The sequence below is a fragment of the Zosterops lateralis genome, assembly GCF_965231275.1.
Source record: "Zosterops lateralis genome assembly, chromosome: Z".
Lineage (NCBI taxonomy): Eukaryota > Metazoa > Chordata > Aves > Passeriformes > Zosteropidae > Zosterops > Zosterops lateralis.
This window is the reverse complement of record NC_139800.1, coordinates 8,726,193-8,743,255: the sequence shown is the minus strand read 5'-3', so window position 1 is coordinate 8,743,255 and position 17,063 is coordinate 8,726,193. Positions and strand designations below refer to the sequence as shown.

The 17,063-nt window shown below is 38.0% G+C and overlaps 1 protein-coding gene across 5 annotated transcripts in view; it reads left to right on the top strand.

Moving 5' to 3' along the window:
* Positions 1 to 17,063, top strand: part of MAST4 (microtubule associated serine/threonine kinase family member 4) — a gene marked incomplete at its 5' end in the record, with an annotated part of 273,094 nt that overhangs the window by 171,600 nt on the left and 84,431 nt on the right. The gene's annotated exons all lie outside the window — the stretch shown is intronic.

Here is a 17,063-nt window from a genome sequence, read left to right as displayed (position 1 = left end):
AATACTATTCCTGCAGTAAATATCTATTTATGCCTCCTACTTGGGGTAGCTGAAAACGCTGAGTTATTTTATCATTGTTATCCCTCTCTTGTAAATAATTTTTCACTCTTACAGAACATTAACTGAGAATCCAAATAGGTCTTACAGATTTTTCTGGTGAGGTTGGTGTTTTTTGGTTGGTGTTTTTTTTTTTTTTTTTTTTTTTTTTTTTTTTTTTTTTTTTTTTTCTTTTTTTTTTTTTTTTTCTTCCCCATAGTTTTCTTTACTGTTCTTACTCAAATTTGTAACTGTGTGAAGACCTACAACCTACAAATACCTTTTCTAAATGTATGGCTGTGGCAGGTTGAGGAGGAGAGAAACTTCACAGGTCTCACAAGAAGCATGAAATAAATACGTAGTTTGGGTTTTTTTTATATATTTGAATGCCTTCTTGCTTTTCAAACATGCTCAGTCCTCTACTGGGTTTGTTGGAATAGTTGAAAGACTTTCTAAAGCAGCGTTGAATATTGTCTCAGCCTATTGCATGTATGTTATGTCAGTGAATAGTACATGCCATATATACAGTTACATTTCATGTATTACAGAGATATTAAATATTTAATGCCCTCTCTGTAGCCAAATCAGTGTGTCACAGCCCTGTGAACTGAAGCAGACAGCAGTAGAATTTCAAGGCTGCTTACTCTTAATGGGCCCAGATAACCTTCCTTTGTCAGGTTGGTTCTGTTTTCTGGGTGGTGGGAGGTGAGAATCTGCCCTGTTGATGTCCCCTGGGGAAGGAGGGCTGTGCACACACCTCCTCATCTCTCCTCTTAAAGGTGGACCCGCCCTCTGCCCCCCACACTCGTAATTCATTTACTGATGGCAGATATAAAACTTAACGAGCAATAAAGCTGTCAGCAGCATAAACCCCAGCATGGGCAGCACGGATTCTCCTAACTGTGCTGTAGGAATGGGTTTGGATTAATTAAGTTGGGAGCCAGGTGTACGTGTTCTGTGCTGTGTCTCACCTGCATTATCTCCACAGGCTCAGCCAGCCATGGCTGCAGCTGCGTGTACAAACTGGATGGATAGCTGCTTACTTAGCTTAATTCACCACAGGATGCCTTCTCTTTTCTTTCTAAGGGTGCTGCTGGTAGCCACTCACGTTGTGTAGCTTCCCAGGCATTTTAGATGCCTGAAGAGTAGGTTAAGGAGTGAGATTTGAAGGGAGTTTAGTTCCTGTCATCTGAATCTCCTGCTGGGCTTAAGTGAAAGTTTTAGGTCCACTGTTTTTTTTTTTTTTTCTTAATAGTTAGACTGCCTATGAAACTTGTCTACCCTGGTGCATGCCTAGGTGCTTCAGGAAAACTTCTGAAGAGGCATTTCTTTCTATCTCTATTTGTAGTTGGCTGTGGGACTCCTTGCCAAATTAAAAGCAAACATTTTATGGTTTGGTTGGGCATTTTTTTGCCTCTTAGTTATGTTCCTTTTGCCTGTTCAATTATTTTTACCTCTGCTACCAGATTTTTGTGGCCTGCTAGACCCTATTGTTTCTGTGAACACTACCCTATTTTCTTAACACCTGGGATAACGAAAATTGTCTGTTAGTACTATGAATTTTGTGTCTTTGTACAGATTTATTTGATATAATCATATATCTCTTTGAGGTTCTAAGAAGTAAAGAATGAGGAGAGACCCTCCTTCAGGTTTTCCAACAGTTGACTTAGCTGGATTTCAGTTGCAGCAGCTCTTTGGGAAGTGATACCTGAATAAGAAGTATCACGGCCTGATTTTCAAGTGGAGTGGGTTTTCAGGGCTGGCAGGTAGAAAAATTACCTTCAGTGGTAAATTAGAGACATTTGTAATTAAAATCCCTGAGACTGTAAGTGCCATGGATTATTCCATGTGCTTTTACAGTGAAGAAATACGTGTACCAGCATAGAGAGAGCTAGAGTGATAGAGAGGGGGTCTCTGTGTGTAGATATCTACTTATGGAAATGGCTGTCTAGCCACTGGGGAAATACGCACAGATACACTTCTTTTCACATGGAAAAATCACTACTTTCTGCTACTTGGTTCTCTCTGACACTTGCACTCTTTGTGTCTGTGTATCTTTTACAAACCGATATAAGCCAGTGATCCATTTTGTGCGTGTCCTTTCCTCTTGCTTTTTTAATGGTAGTTGCACTAGAACAGTGTTAGTGCAATTGTTCTTCCTTTGAGTCAGAGTGGGATTTTTTTCCCCCAAAGGCATGAAATTCATGAATGCTTGCCCAGTTGCCTGTGAACCAAAGTAGACTCATAGATGATTTGCGTTGAAACTTCATTTTATTTGTTTACAGTCACTGAAGTGGTAGTGAGTCTTTCGTGATTTGGGAATAAAATATTCATCAGTCATCAAATATATGTTATGGCTGTTCATAACCTTTCCAAAACCTTAAAATTAGAAAATTATAACTTTTATTGGACATAGAGGACAGAGTAGTTAAACTTCATTCTAGTTCTGTTAGTTTTGGGACAGCATGCTGCCTGGAAAAGCAGGTTTTTTGAATGTGTCTAGTTTGGTAGTTGGAATAGGCACAGTGATGTTAAAATGACAATGTAAAGGCTTGCTGTTTATTTTTATGTAGACCTTGGTTTTTAACTTTGTCAACAGAGTATACTACAAGTATATTACAAATGGATTTTTTTTTAATAACAGGTGTTCAAAGTGGTCAAGTTGATAATATAAGAAAACCAATGTTTAATTATGTTGATGTCAGCTGAAACTGTGTTACAATGGAATTATTTTACTTCTGCATTAGAGTAAATATCAGTTCAAACTTTAAAAAAGGTATTTAGTTTTGATGTATTTTTATTGTTTTTAATGTATGATTAGGGTTGTGGTAATTTCAAGAGCTTCACCATTTCCTGACTTTGAACTCTTCATTCACCTTAGTTCCTACATGCAAGAGAGAGGAGGTATTATTCTAATAGTTGTTGAGTAAGTTTAGAGAAGATTGTTATCCCAGAACTGGAGGGATTAAGAGGTACATCTGTGCAGACTATCTTTGCTTCCAAACACACTGCCATTGAATATGTTTTGTTAGAAGTTAATCTGCTGGACCAGTGATCCCATTGTTTTCTCTATTACCTAGTGAAGTGTTAATGTATCTAGGTAATTGTATTTCCTTTCATTTCCTTTCATAGTAAAGGCTGTCTGTTAGGGGGTAGTTTTACAGTCTCTCTGTTAAATTGAATGTGTTGTTTTTATTTTGGTTAGTTTAATTGACCAATCTTCTTCTTCAGGCAATTAATGTATTTCAAGTTCTGCTTACAGTCTGAATGAGCCAACATTATTCCTTAGCTTCAGCCAGACCGGTAAGAATTCATCTGGTCATACTGCTATTTTTTGCTTAGTTTTCACTCTGATAAAATGTTTTTTTATTAGAATTAAGTCAAGATCATTAAGAAGTGACCAAAGGATCTTATTTTAGAAAGCCTGAGGAAAGTTGATACATGAGCAAAAAAAAAAAAAAAAAAAGAAAAATGCTGGAATATGCTGAAAGAAGCTGGAATTGTGGATTTTTTTTTCCCCACTGTCGTGGTCAATATCTGCTGTGACACAGTAGGAGACAGTCTTTGTTTTTCTTACTCATAGAATTTAAAGAATGGTAGTTCATGAGCTGTGGTTGTTCGGACATGCCACATGGCCTAGGCACAGCAGACAGAGATTCACTCTTGTGTTTGGCTTACATCTGCTGCTGATGCTCTGTAGTCATTGCAGTTCTTGCTGTATGAGACTTCGGCTCATCCTTCTAAAATGTTTTTTTAAGCACACAGGAGCTCACACATGCAGCTGCTAATACTTGCCTCTTCTGCTGCTCCTCTTGTCAGAGAGCTTCAAACTTTTGTTAGTGATGAGCTGAGTACCAGCTTGTGTGGCTGCACATACTGACTGATGGGCTTGCCTCTAGTAGCTCTTTGTCAAGGCTGGAAATATTGTGGTCAGAAAAGAGGATTTCAAGGTAGGTTTCTGATGAATTTCGACAGAGGAGAGCCATCTGAAATCCAGCAAAGGCAAGTGCAGGGTCCTGCTCCTGGGACAGAACAGCCCCAGGCACCAGCACAGCCTTGGGCTGCCCTGCTGGGGAGCAGCTCTGAGGAGAAGGACCTGGGGGTCCTGGTGGACAACAAGCTGTCCATGAGCCAGCAGCGTGTCCTGTGGCCAAGAAGGCCAGTGGGATCCTGGGGACATTGGGAAGAGCATTGCCAGCAGGTCATGGAAGGTGATCCTGTCCCTGTACTCAGCCCTGGTGAGGCCTCACCTGGAGTGCTGTGTCCAGGTCTGGGCTCCTCAGGACAAGAGAGACATGGAGCTCCTGGAGTGGGTCCAGCAGAGGCTACAGAGATGATGAGGGGTCTGGGGCATCTCTCTTTTGACAAAAGGCAGGGGGAGCTGGGTCTGTTGGGCCTTGATTAGAGACAACTAAGAGGTGACCTCATTAATGTGTATAAATACCTAAAGGATAGGTTTCAAGAGGATGGACCAGGATCTTTTTAGAGATGCAGAGCAGTAGAACAAGAGATAATGGCCAGACACTGATTTCTCATATTCCACCTGAACATGAGGAAGAACTTCTTTACTGTGTAGGTGACTGTGCACTGGAACAGATTGCCCAGAGAGGCTGTGGAGTCTCCCTCACTGGAGATACTCAGGAACTGCCTGCACACAATCCCACGTGCCCCCAGATTACCCTGCTTGAGCAGGGAGGTTGTACCAGATAAGCCGATGTGGTCCTTGGGTTCCAGCTTTACCCATTCTGTGATTCTTTGAATTTGTAACACGTCATTATGCAGGAATGATACTGATTTTGTTACTTACTGAGGTGGAATAACTCAATATTTTGAGCCACTCTGTTTAGAATATGAAGATACTGATAACTGGTTTGAGTGAAGTACATTATATGGATCACACTCAAAATAATGTAAAAATTATTGTTGCATGCAGTGGTTGTGTGTATATTGTCCCATTATCTAGGCTGTAGACCTAGATCAGGGCTGTGATGTTACATGTCATTAGAAGAGGTTTAGTAGGAACTAGATTTGTTTGGAGGACCACTGGGATGGCACCAGGAGAGATGCCTATCTGAGGAGAATTAGAAAGTTCATGTATTTTTGGTTCAGCCTTATTCAACAGTCTGTGTTGCATCCAGTGATGGCTCCTGGATTTTCTCTTGAGAACCTTTCAGAGGATTTTTTTTCCTTTGAACGTTTGTAAATTCACTAACTGTGGTCATTGTGAAATTTTACAGCTTTTAATATCTATCATTTGACTTTAACCTATGTTTAAAAGCATGTATCAAAGAAAAATTTTTAAAAGGCTACCCACTGTGAATTTTGTTTTCCTCCCTGAAAATAAAGTTGAAAATTATGTGAAATTAGGCACTGCTTACAGCTAGGGAAATGGTTTTATATGTGTGTACAGATAGATAGATATAATCAAAGAGTCTGTCTCTTCTAACTAGACTGTTTTAAAACATCATTATTGACATCCAAGCAAGTATGGAAAAGTCAAAAACACGTGTAATCTGTAGACTGAGGTAGTCCTGTGTAAAGTCAAGGGTGTTGACTTGAGGGATGCCATTCCTGTTTGCTGCTTAATTTACTGAAACAATGTGAAGTGTTAAACATTGAAATAATTTTGTTGAATAATAATGTATATACCCTCAATTCTCTTGATTACAGTATTCCAGAATATGTTCCAGAATTTAAAAAAACATCATTTCTCTCAAGGCAATAAGGTAGCTGGTTGTAGAACAAATAGAGTTTCTTTTTTTTGTCAGTAAGGAACTAGATTAGTCTGAATATTTTTTATGTATCTGACAAAATTGTTATCTATTGGTTTTGGCAGACATACATGGATATAAACTTACCTGTTTTGAGATTGGAGACAAGTTTTTGTTAATTTTTTCATATGTATTAGTGTGCATGGTGTCCCCGCTCATTGCAGGGGGGTTGGAACTAGAAAAAAAATTTAACTAGACTAATTCAAACTAGTGTAGTGTTTACATTTTGAAATACCATATAGTCTGAGTCTTTTTTCCCCTAAGTAAATGGAGAAGGATTTTGAGGTAATTCTGTGGATTTTGGTTTGGTCTGGAAGCTCACTTTAGGAAAACTAATAAATTAGAAGTTACTTTGGTGAATGCTAGTATTTATCACCTGTGATTGTTTTAAGAGTCACTTAAGATACACATAACTGAAGCTGTAGTAGGTAGATATTTTTTATTTTTATTTTTCCCTGGTTGCTTTCTTGCATGCATTTGGGGACAGTGCCTTGTCAGTCTGTCCTCTCTGGGCTGCTGGGCCCAATTCCTGTATGACATTTGTAGTAGGATTATGAACAGAATCCCACTTATCACAGGAGATAGATTTGATATGTGAATCAGCTTGCAATGCTTTTATTGTTGGGTTTGTTGGCATTTTCTTTTCATGCATGCTTGGAAGATAGGAGTTTATATGATAATTACTTATTTTATTAAAGCTATTCATCAGATATGGATTTTTGTTAGAAGTGTTTACTTTATTTTTGATACACACTTCAAAATTGTGTTTTTAAGCATCAATTCTAAATTGTAAAGTTACAGGGAAGATTAGTATAGTGGTTTGAACTTCTTTTGATAAATCTGAGTGCAATGAATTGGCTTCTAATTTAAATTTTTCCTACTCTTAAAATCATTTTGGGGCTACTGTTACTATCACTTCTTGGATGAGATGCTAGAATGTTCTGGAAAGGTATTCCTACATAAAAGTATACAGAAAGCTCAAGAGCAGAAAACAAAAGAAAAGTAGTCCTAAGATTACCATATTTTTAATCATGTCCTTTAACCCTGAAACCTTCCCTCTTCAAACCCAAACCGAGCTCTAATGGAACATGAAAACTTACTGGTGTGCCTGATGGACACACAGAGGTTTGTGTAACTGGGAGCCAGGACTTTGTTGCAGCCAAGTTGTGACATTGTGCCTGGGAGTGCCATCGGTGCCTCCCAGAGGTGGCTTGTCCGTGGCTCCATGAGGCATCTCCTGCACTGTGGATAGATAAATGACAGGAAGGGAAACTGGTCCCAAAGGGAGTTTGGAGAGCAAATGGAGTATGAGAGGTGAGAATTTCACAGGAGCATTGTAGAAGATGCAGTGTTGAGATTCAATCAGAGGACCTGGATCCATATAATATGTAGGTTCCCTGGTTATTCTCTTGACAGAATTATGTGTAAAAGATTTATGTTATTTAATTAAACAGTTTGTTGATTAATATCAATGAGCCTAGCCATCCAGACTGAAGTTCTGTTGAAGTTCTGAAACAGGCTGTTGCCTGTTGATTACAGTCCATGCTGACTGAGAAAAAGCAAAAATCTTCATTAGAGTTTTCAGTTGATAAATATATCTTTACATGTTTTGCATAGTTCAGACATAAACCTAAAGATCCTTGATGAAACAGAAGTTATATAGTGATGATAAGAATAAATCAGATATATTTCTTTCAACAGCTGTCTTGGTGTTTACTAGAATTTGTCTTCAGCATGGTTTTCATAATGTAAATTAATACATGGCTTTTTTAAATTCTCTTTTTGGGAAACAGGAAGAAGAACGCTTGATCAGTATCTCCTTCATTAGACAGTGCTGTTCTGTGAGAAGTTGTAATTAACAAATATCCTTTGTATTAATACTGGTAATCCTCTTGGTGTTATGAAAAGTAGATTGTGTATGTTTGTTTTACAGTTTTGCCTTTTCAGTGACTCTGTCCAGATCGTTCTCGTTCATGGGTATGTCAAGGGAATTTCCCTAAGTGCTGTAACAGTATGAGCAAAAGCAGTCAGACAAGTCCAGAATGCTCCATTCACCTTGTCTGTGAACACACCACGCAGAAAGATGGTTATGTCAGGTCACTGCACCATCAGGTCTTACCACAGCATCTTCTGCATTACCCCCATAATGAACACAGAAAATGTATAACACTTTCTTAAAAGAAAGCTTGCATTATATATTTGTTTTCTTCCATGAGGCTTGGTGATTTAGCTTCATCCCTGGCTTTTCTGCCTTGTTTTGATGATTGAACTGTTGAGTTTGGAGGCTTTTGCTCCCCATCTCTGACCTGTGAGTAACTGGAGAATAGTTCTGTTGGGAAATATGCTTCTGTCTAGTTTTTCTTTGCTGCTTGGCTGTGTCTTAGATGTGTTATTCTGTCTTGTCAAATGTCAAAATATTATCATCTTTTGCAAGGTTTTGATTGCTATCTGTGGGAAAAAATTCAGAACAGAAAAATGAAACTTCTTCCTGTTTTGTTGGGTGGTTTTGGTTTGGTTTTTTATAATTTTTAGTTTTGTTTTCCCTTTTTTTTTTTTTTTAAGTTTGAAAATTCCATCTTCACATTATTTCTTCTATGTCTTCTTCAAATCTTAGGAGAGCAAGATGCTCTCTTTTTTTTCCTTTTTTTTTTTTCCCCTTTTCTGTAAAGGAAATACAAAACATACTAATGTATATGAATATACTAAGTTACTTTTTAAAATATGCAAATTGTTTGTGTGGGTCAGACCTAAGCAGTCAGCATTATCTACAAATTAATACCTTTTAGTGATCATGTGTTTCCTTCTTCTGATTCATAAATTATAAGGCAAGAAGAAAACCAGTAGGATCACCTACTCTGGCAGCCTACAGGAAACAAGACACACAGTAATAGTGTTAGAGATTTAGTAATTTGGCCCTCCCAGATAAGGTAACCTTTTTGTTTAATCATTGATGACTTTAGCAAAATCTGAAAGATTTAACACTGCTCAGGACAACTTTCTTTTGTTTCTTGTTGTCCCTTCAGTGAGCTGTGTTTTACCACTACTAATTTATTGCTGATGCTGTTGTCTTTCACGCTGCCCTTAGTAACAGCCTCAGAGATACTGGGCCAGTCTCTTCATAAAGGCAGAAAGTGTTCAGTGTGTTCTTCGTGGCTGTGTCTGCCTAAATCCAGGACAAGGGTCACCAGATGGATATTAATAGGAGGAAACAATCTTAAGAGAGATCCAGAGGCCTGGCAGCATTTTCTGCCTCAGTTGGTAAGGAAAAAATTAGTTTTCCCTGCAAGTGATACTGAGGGAACAATAGCGTCGTGTTTTTTAAAAGGAGACCTGTCCCAGGAAAGTGGCCGAGGAGCCAACAGCGGGGTCTGGTCTCTTTGTGTGGTGGGAGTGCTTGGCTCAGGTCCCTCTGGGAGTGTAGGACGTGTATCAGGACTTGGAGGGGGAGCTGTGTGCTGCTCTTCTCTCTCAGGTGTGACAGACTGCCTGAAAAGGTGGAAGGGTGTGGGAGTTGTACGAAGGAACATGTCCTGCCAAGGTGTTGTTGGAAGACTGTGGCACAGCAGGAGGGGAAAGTGTCCCATTGGTCTTGTAGATGGAGACTCCAAAGTTATTTGTAGAGCTGCTCCCAGGTTTATCTTGTAGGTAAATCAGCAAGGTCATTGCAAAACAAAAAAACCCAAAAAAACCCCCAAAAAACCCAAAGCAAACAAAAAAGGCAGGAATGAACTAAAGCACACGCAGTATGAACAGGAAGGTGGCAGGAACACCCAGTGCATATTAGAAATCCAGCACCCTAATACAATGACTTGTTGCTGAACCTTGCTTTGAAGGGTAGCATATGCCTGTAGAATATCTGCCAAGCTGCAGATGATTTGAAGTTACAGTTTTAGCTTTTTTTTTGTTTAAATTTATACAAAGGTGTTGCTATTCTTATATAAATAGGCATATTAAACATGCATGTAATGGAAGATAAAAAATTAGGAAAATGTGTCACCCAGTTTATAGGAAAAAACCCCCCACTTTTTAGTTACAGACATTTTTAATAGTAGAGGAAGGATTGGAGTTTGAGAACTGGTTTGTTGTTCTGCATTATATAGTGGCCTCTTAGAAGTCACAGCAGGACATAATGCTGCACAACCAAAAGCCAGCATAGAGACATAGTTTTCATTCTAGTTTTCATACATTTATAGATTTTTCACCTGTACAGTTTGTGGTTATTTTCCTCCAAATTTGAATTATTTTATAAAACCACTTTTCTAATAGACACCAAGATCCTGTAAATACAGAACTCATAAACCATGAGTTGATGATTTCACTTTACATTAACCATCCCGAGGGCAAAGGCAGCAAGTATTATCAATACACCTATTCAAGATAAGTGAAGACAAGTGAGTATAGGCCTTGAAGTCCAGATAATTAAGAGACAATTCATTACAAGAGAATTTAGAAAGAATGTGGTGTTTCATGTTTTTTGCATAAAACATGCAGTATTAGATATTTTGCTTTTAAGGCATTTGCTTTTTAATTTTATTTTTTTTTAATGATAACAACTCCCATTCATTTACTAGCTTCTACCTTCCAGGTAGAAGACAATATATTCTTCCAATGTATTATTCCAGGTCCTGTCAAAAGTAAGAGCTGCTTATTTGCCTCATAAAAAACTTAAGAGAACAAAGGAAACTCGTGTAGAAGGTGGATTTGTTCCTGTCTCTGTGACTTGGCTATGACTCTGAGGAACTGAAGTAGTTTTTTCACCAGTGTCACATTTTTTCCTTTTTCTCAAACCCTCTGTGGTGTTTATAAGACCTGAGACATTTTCCAGACAAAAACAAAGGCTGCAGAAATGGTGGTTTTATGCTTTATGAACATTACTTCTTAAGGCATCCTTCTGCTGTGATGCAAATAGAAACCTTAAATTAGCTAATGGACTAATGGGCCGGATGAGTAGTGAGGTGATTACTCTTCCTGATGGCCAAAAATTGTGGCACACCCTTTTCTGTCACCTTACCTCATCCACACCCTATTCCAACCTGTTGGAGATGTTTGTCTTGTCTGTGTGTTGAGTCTGGGAGTTTGGGCTTGTGTAAGCTGTTCTGAGTGGGGGCTGTCCTTTGTTGTATTCCTGTGATGTGGAGAACAATGGAGACTCCTGGCACAACTGCATGTATAAGAAACAATTCTTTTCTCCACTGGGCGCTGTTGCATGAAGGACCCAAGTGGTTTTGTTCTTGAAAGTAGAAAAATGTAGGGTTTTCTCAGTTATGACAAATCTTCTCTTAATATATATTTTTCTTTGAGAAGTCTTGGTACAAAGCTGGCCGTTTTTTCAGATATTTTTCAAATTCACTCCATTGCACTCTGAAGGAGGAAGGCTACAATCTGAAATCATTGTACAGTATTGAAGAACAAAGAAAATAATCTAGTCATTATTTTTAGATAAAATCTTGAGTAAAAGCATCTGCAAGCTATTATCATTTATTCCAAAGGCTTTTTCAATCAAAAAACCCAGCATTATTTCTACCTGTGGTAACATAGTTGATTTTTTTTGGCTGTGAATAATAACAACATGGCTGTAAGGACATATATAGGAACACCTGCAGTTTTCTGTTTTCACATGGCCTTGTAGATAAAATGTGTAGAAAAACAAAACTGCAGATTCTTTTTTTCACACATTTTTTGCATGTAACTCTGGAATAGAAAATGTGCAATAGTGTTAATGTACTTGGTGAATTGAATGGTTACCAAGGTTTTCAAGCATGTATGATTTCAAGCATAATGTATGATTAATTTCTATTGATTTAATGTGTTTGAACTAAGCTGGAAAGTACCTTCCCGTTACACTGTAAGGCAGTAGTCTCTGTGCTTAAGGCTTATTGTTTCTTTCCCTTTTCCTTTCTAAAAAAATTGTATATGTCTTGATGGTATGATTCAGTTCAGTTTAGTTTAGTTTATGAAAAATTGACTTCTAATTGTTAATGTGGGCACAAACCACTTGTTTGCCTTAACAAATGGACTGAACTTCCATGCTTCTCTTTGCATCCTCAGTGGTGATAACTTTTTAATAAGATTTTCTATATAATTTAGCTACTTTTTATACTTGGCCTGTGATTGGATAGCTGTATAATGCTAAATTTAATCAGAAAACATCCTCATTGCAGTTTATTGTCAGAGATGCTAAGTTCTCTTGGTTCGTGAATTGCACATACATTGTGTGGTACAGACTTATTTTTATTAGTTTGGGAAGGGTGGTGGTGTTGTTGTTGTTTTTTTTTTTTTTTTTTTTTTTTTTTTTTAATTCCATCACAATATATTGTTGGTTTTTAAATTAAGCATTGGCAGAGAAATGTTTATAGTAATCAGGGGGTTGCTTAACACAAATATGCTGTCTAAATAATTGGACTTTTTCTTTAATTAGCCTGTTGAAATCTTGAAGAGCAACCCAGAACTGAGGAAAACACACATTCAGTTGCTTTGGTTTCAGAGCGTTCAGTAAGTTTCTTCACTAGTGCGTGTGCTTCACTGCGCTTAGGTTTACTCAGAGCAATGATCTCTAATGATCTCATGTGGTTGGCAGCCCGGATTCATCTGCAAAACAGCGCAGTGCCCTGCAGCCCCGTGCTGGGGTGTGTGCTTAGCTCTGGCTCGGGGGTGATCATCATTTCCTGCAGCAGCAGCAGCAGCAGCAGCAGCTCGTTATCCCGGTGCTGCTCAGCCTGAGACAAGGTGGTGTGGCTGCAGGCACCCCGGCTGTTAGAGCCAGGCTTGTAGGGAACGTGACGTGTAGCTGTGTATCACACTGCAGCATCATTCCTGTCTCCAGCATTGGTGAATGACATGTTTCCTACTTCTGCTTGTGGTAAAGTGTGCTGGGAGACATTTAGTGAATAGCAAGATCAGAATTTTCCCTTTGCAGAGGGTGACTGCGTTATCTGTTTCAAAAATATGACTGGTGTAACACACTGAGTAGTCAGAATTTAAAAGCAGAATATTATTTTCTGGTATTGTTATGACTGTAGCTTCCTTTTAGAGCTCTGAGTGGGAAATGCTTCAGTGGCTAAGATGTAAAGTCAAATACAGAACTATCAGTAATGTAACGTTGCTTCAGTCTTAGAGAAACTTTTGGGAGTTCAGTAGATTTTTGCAGAATGATACTGTACCTGTCCTATGTTAAATGGGTGTGAAGCTGCTATTCTAATGTTTGGGTTTCTTTCTTGGAAAAAAAGAAGCAATAAAGAAAAATTAAAGAGCATGAGATATGATATTTTTCTGTAAAATATATATTAAAAAAAAGAATCTGCATCACTCAATAAATACTCTCCACAGTTGTGTGGAACCTAATGGAGCACTTTAGAAGGAAAAGATGATGAGATTGCTTTTGTTCTTCACCAAATTGTTGTATGCCAGTTTGCCAGCTATAACCTTGGGTTTGGTTTTTTATTTTTTTTTAATTGGTCATTTTTAAACATTTTGTTGTCACTCTTTTCCTGTATCAGCTAAATTTACGCTAGTCACAGTGAGGCAAGAGATTATGTATCGCTGTAAAAACAAGTCAGAACTCTGTACGCTAGGCCGAGAAAACAATCAGTCACTTTTTAATTGGTTACACACCCATATGTACATCCAACTAGTTGTCCAGCCCTCCTGAACCTGTATGCCACCACTACCTACCTGCACAGACTTTCTTGAGGTTTTTGAGGGATTGATTTTGATTTTATGTTTAATTATGGATTTATAGAAGGGAGGTGATTAAAAAGCGTATGATTATGTTAAAATTGACTCTTGTTTATGCTTTATCATTAAATGTATATCTTCAAAATGGTAGTTTTTGTGGTTGTGATTTGAAGAAAGGATAATACAAACAAATGCCTCAATTCTTTATACTGAAGACATTTAAGAAAATAGCTCTTGATGACATTAATTTGTCTTTCAGAGGTATGCCTATGTTTGGTTTTCTAGCTGAGTGTAGTCTGAGGTCATTTGTAATGTTTATTTGAAAAGCTGAGCTAGAGCTTAGGCTAATAGAAAATCTAATGCTTGATGAAACCACTGAACCAAATTAAAGGTTCAGGGCTTCTATTTTACCAAAAACAGGAAATGAAGAATTAGTGTTCAAACCGTGCCACTGAGAGGGTTGGGAGATGACAGAATGCCAGGTGCTGTAGTTTTATTTAAACCGTCTCCATTATGTCAAACGGGCAGTGTGTGTAAGTTATTTTCAGTGGTACAGGGTATTCCTCTCTGAAAACCAGTGGATTTATTGTAATCTCTAGGTTCAGGTTCCTTTTCTCTTCAGCCATGCTGCTTAAGGTAACAGGTAATCTGTAAGTCTGCTTTCTGTGGTGGAATTGTGGATGTGAATCAGAACAGTAATGATGACACCAACCTTATGGCAGTACAGAACCTGTGGAAACTCTTGATTTTAGCTTGTCTATGTAACAGCTACTTGTTAGCACAGGAATATGTCTCAGAGAATTTTTGAAATATGGCATGATGTAGTGGTACTTCAAGTTACAGATGAGGAAAGGGGGAAATTTGCTCATTATGGATCTCATTTTTACTTTTTTGATGTACCCATTCAAGCATAATATATGATTTTTTTCCAAGTTTTTCATGTAAGTTTCATGGTTCTTGTTCAAGTTAACAGCTTTTGTGTAATGAACTGCTCATGAACAGCAAGACTTAATGTAAAATCACCTTTTGTGGGAGGATTTCAGCTCTTCTCATTGACAATTTTGAGATGAATTCCCTTTCCAATTTACTTCTTCCACTGTCATGTTTCTGGAACCCCTGGCAATTACAGCTTCAATGTGGAATTTTAGTAGAAGTTTAAAAGCCAGTACAGATCTGTTCTTGCAGGATTGTGAGATCTTGTGATATTTTTAACTACATGATAGAATTTCCAAAATTCTTGAAAAGATTGATGTGTAAAGAAGAAGGACTGTACACTGGATTGCATTGTTCCACTTCTTATGTGTCCATGCCAGTGTTCCTTTTTGTTTGGAATTCATTACTGCTGTGTAAAGTTCAGCAGAAGTTAATTTTGTCTGTTTTTAGATACTTACCATTCATCTTAAATCTCTCCATTGCCAAAATAGGGCTTGAAACATAAACTTGCAAGAAAAACTGTCAAACCACAAAGCAGAAAACCAAACCCAACAATAATAAACCCCTACCCTCAAACACCGAAAACTTGGACTATTTGAGTCACCGTATGAATCCAGAAGATGGAACTTGGAGACTGCATGCACTACGTTACATAATTTAAAACTTGACAGCAATGTGCTCACTTTGGTTTCCTCTCCTTTAAGTCTGTCAGCAGTTCTGCTTTTATTGGGGCAGGTACTGTTCAATCAGTTAAGTTTAAAAACAGATGTCAGCTGTCCTGCGTTGTGTGGTGTGAGGAGCAGTGAGTGTTTCCTGCAGTGTCTCAGGTGGTTCTGGTTGCTCCAGCAGCACTGAGGCGTCTGGCACGGGGCTGTTGCAGTGTCACATGGACTGTGGGCTCTTGTCAGTTAACTGATGTGTTCAAAATTAGAATCTTGGCTATAATTACTACTGCCTGCCTTTTTGTCTGTATAGTGGATGTTGCTTTACTGGTAGTTTTATGTGATACTTCATTCTTGACATTCAGGGTGACTTAAATCTTCATCGTGAAATTGTTCCTCTTCACACTATTAGGTCATTCCTATTTACACACTATAAATCATATCCTTACTTCATTTTCTTCCTTTTCTTCTTCCTTCTGCACTGAGTCACTGGTATTTGCTTTCATGCATCTTCCGTGACCTACTTCTATTTGTGAGCAATTAGTACATTGTTTTGGTGGTAAAATAATCCTTTACTGGTATGGGTTTTTTTACAGGGCAGAAGTACATGCAAAAGTTGTTTTAGTAAATTGCTTATCACTCTGTAATATGTTTAACACGGTTTTAGCCTTTTCTCTGTATTCTTGTATTGATGTATAGATTGAAGTCTAGTATAGAAGGTATACAAGTTAATTCTACTTTTTCTTCTTTTTTTTTTTTTTTTTTTTTTTTTTTTTTTTTTTTTTTTTTTTTTTTTGGTCTTATTTTCTGTGTTCTTCGATTTTCATGACTGAATAAGGTGTTACTGGCCATTGGAGTAGTCAAGGAGGGACGTAAATGGGAAATCAAACTTAGTTGATTCTGGAAATTCCTTTTTTTCTATAAAACTCTACTCACAGTAAGAAATCTTGTTTAAGACATACTATAAATGGATTTTGTGGGCCAGATACATTCATGTTGATATGCTTCACTCTGCTTGAAAACTTCTAGTGTTGAACGTGTACTGGGGCTCTTTGCTAGGATGATACTTCTAAGTTTCCAGTTTCACTCACCAGCTTTTCATTAGGCATAACCAGGTGGATAAATTTAAAGTCATACTGTGTTCTAGTTGTGCTGGGTCACCAGCTGTGGGAGGGAGCTTGAAGTGTATTATTGCAGAGGAGGATTTCCCTTTCCCTGGGAAATGCATAATTTTCTCCTAAAGCCTGTATGAGAGGTCACAACCCAGCACTGTGGTGTTTTTGATCTGCAGAAAACCTTAGATAGGCTAAAGGGATTCTAAAATTGAACTGTGTTTGTGATTCAGAGACTTGGATTACTAAAGTGGCACAGCATGTCAGAGGGAAAGGATGTTTGATGACATGACGTGAATGCTTTATCAGTACTTTATTTGCAGTGGTCTAGATAATTTGTTTGCCACACTGTTTTTAATACTATAAATGTGCATGTATATATCATGCAGGTCTGTGGCTGCACACTGAAACGCATAAATCAGTCTTTCCTGGCTTGTGTGGTGCTTGATGATTAAGCATTACCATAAAAAAAAATAAAAATAGTGAGTAGATGTCAGAGGCCCTGTGTTGTCATCTCCACTCGTGACTGTGCCTGGAGATGTTTAAATTGCTTCACTGGAGATGATTCAGACGTTTCCAGTTACCTCACTGTGACTGTGCAGTGTGATGATCTACATGTTTAATAGGTTCCCTTCCTCAGTAGCTGTATTGCCATGTGGAGCTGAAGTTTGCTCCCAGACTTAGTCTGGGTTTTATACAGGGATGATAATTTGAGCCGTAGATAGTATGAAGTTCATCTTGCTGACACAGCTTTCTTAGTACACAATTGCAGTCGAAAAAGGCAGTTTGTATTCTCGTGGTTCATTTGTATTTCCTTGTGGGGAAATTCTGAACCAGTAAAAGACTTTTATCTATGGTGTAACTTTGTCTTTAGA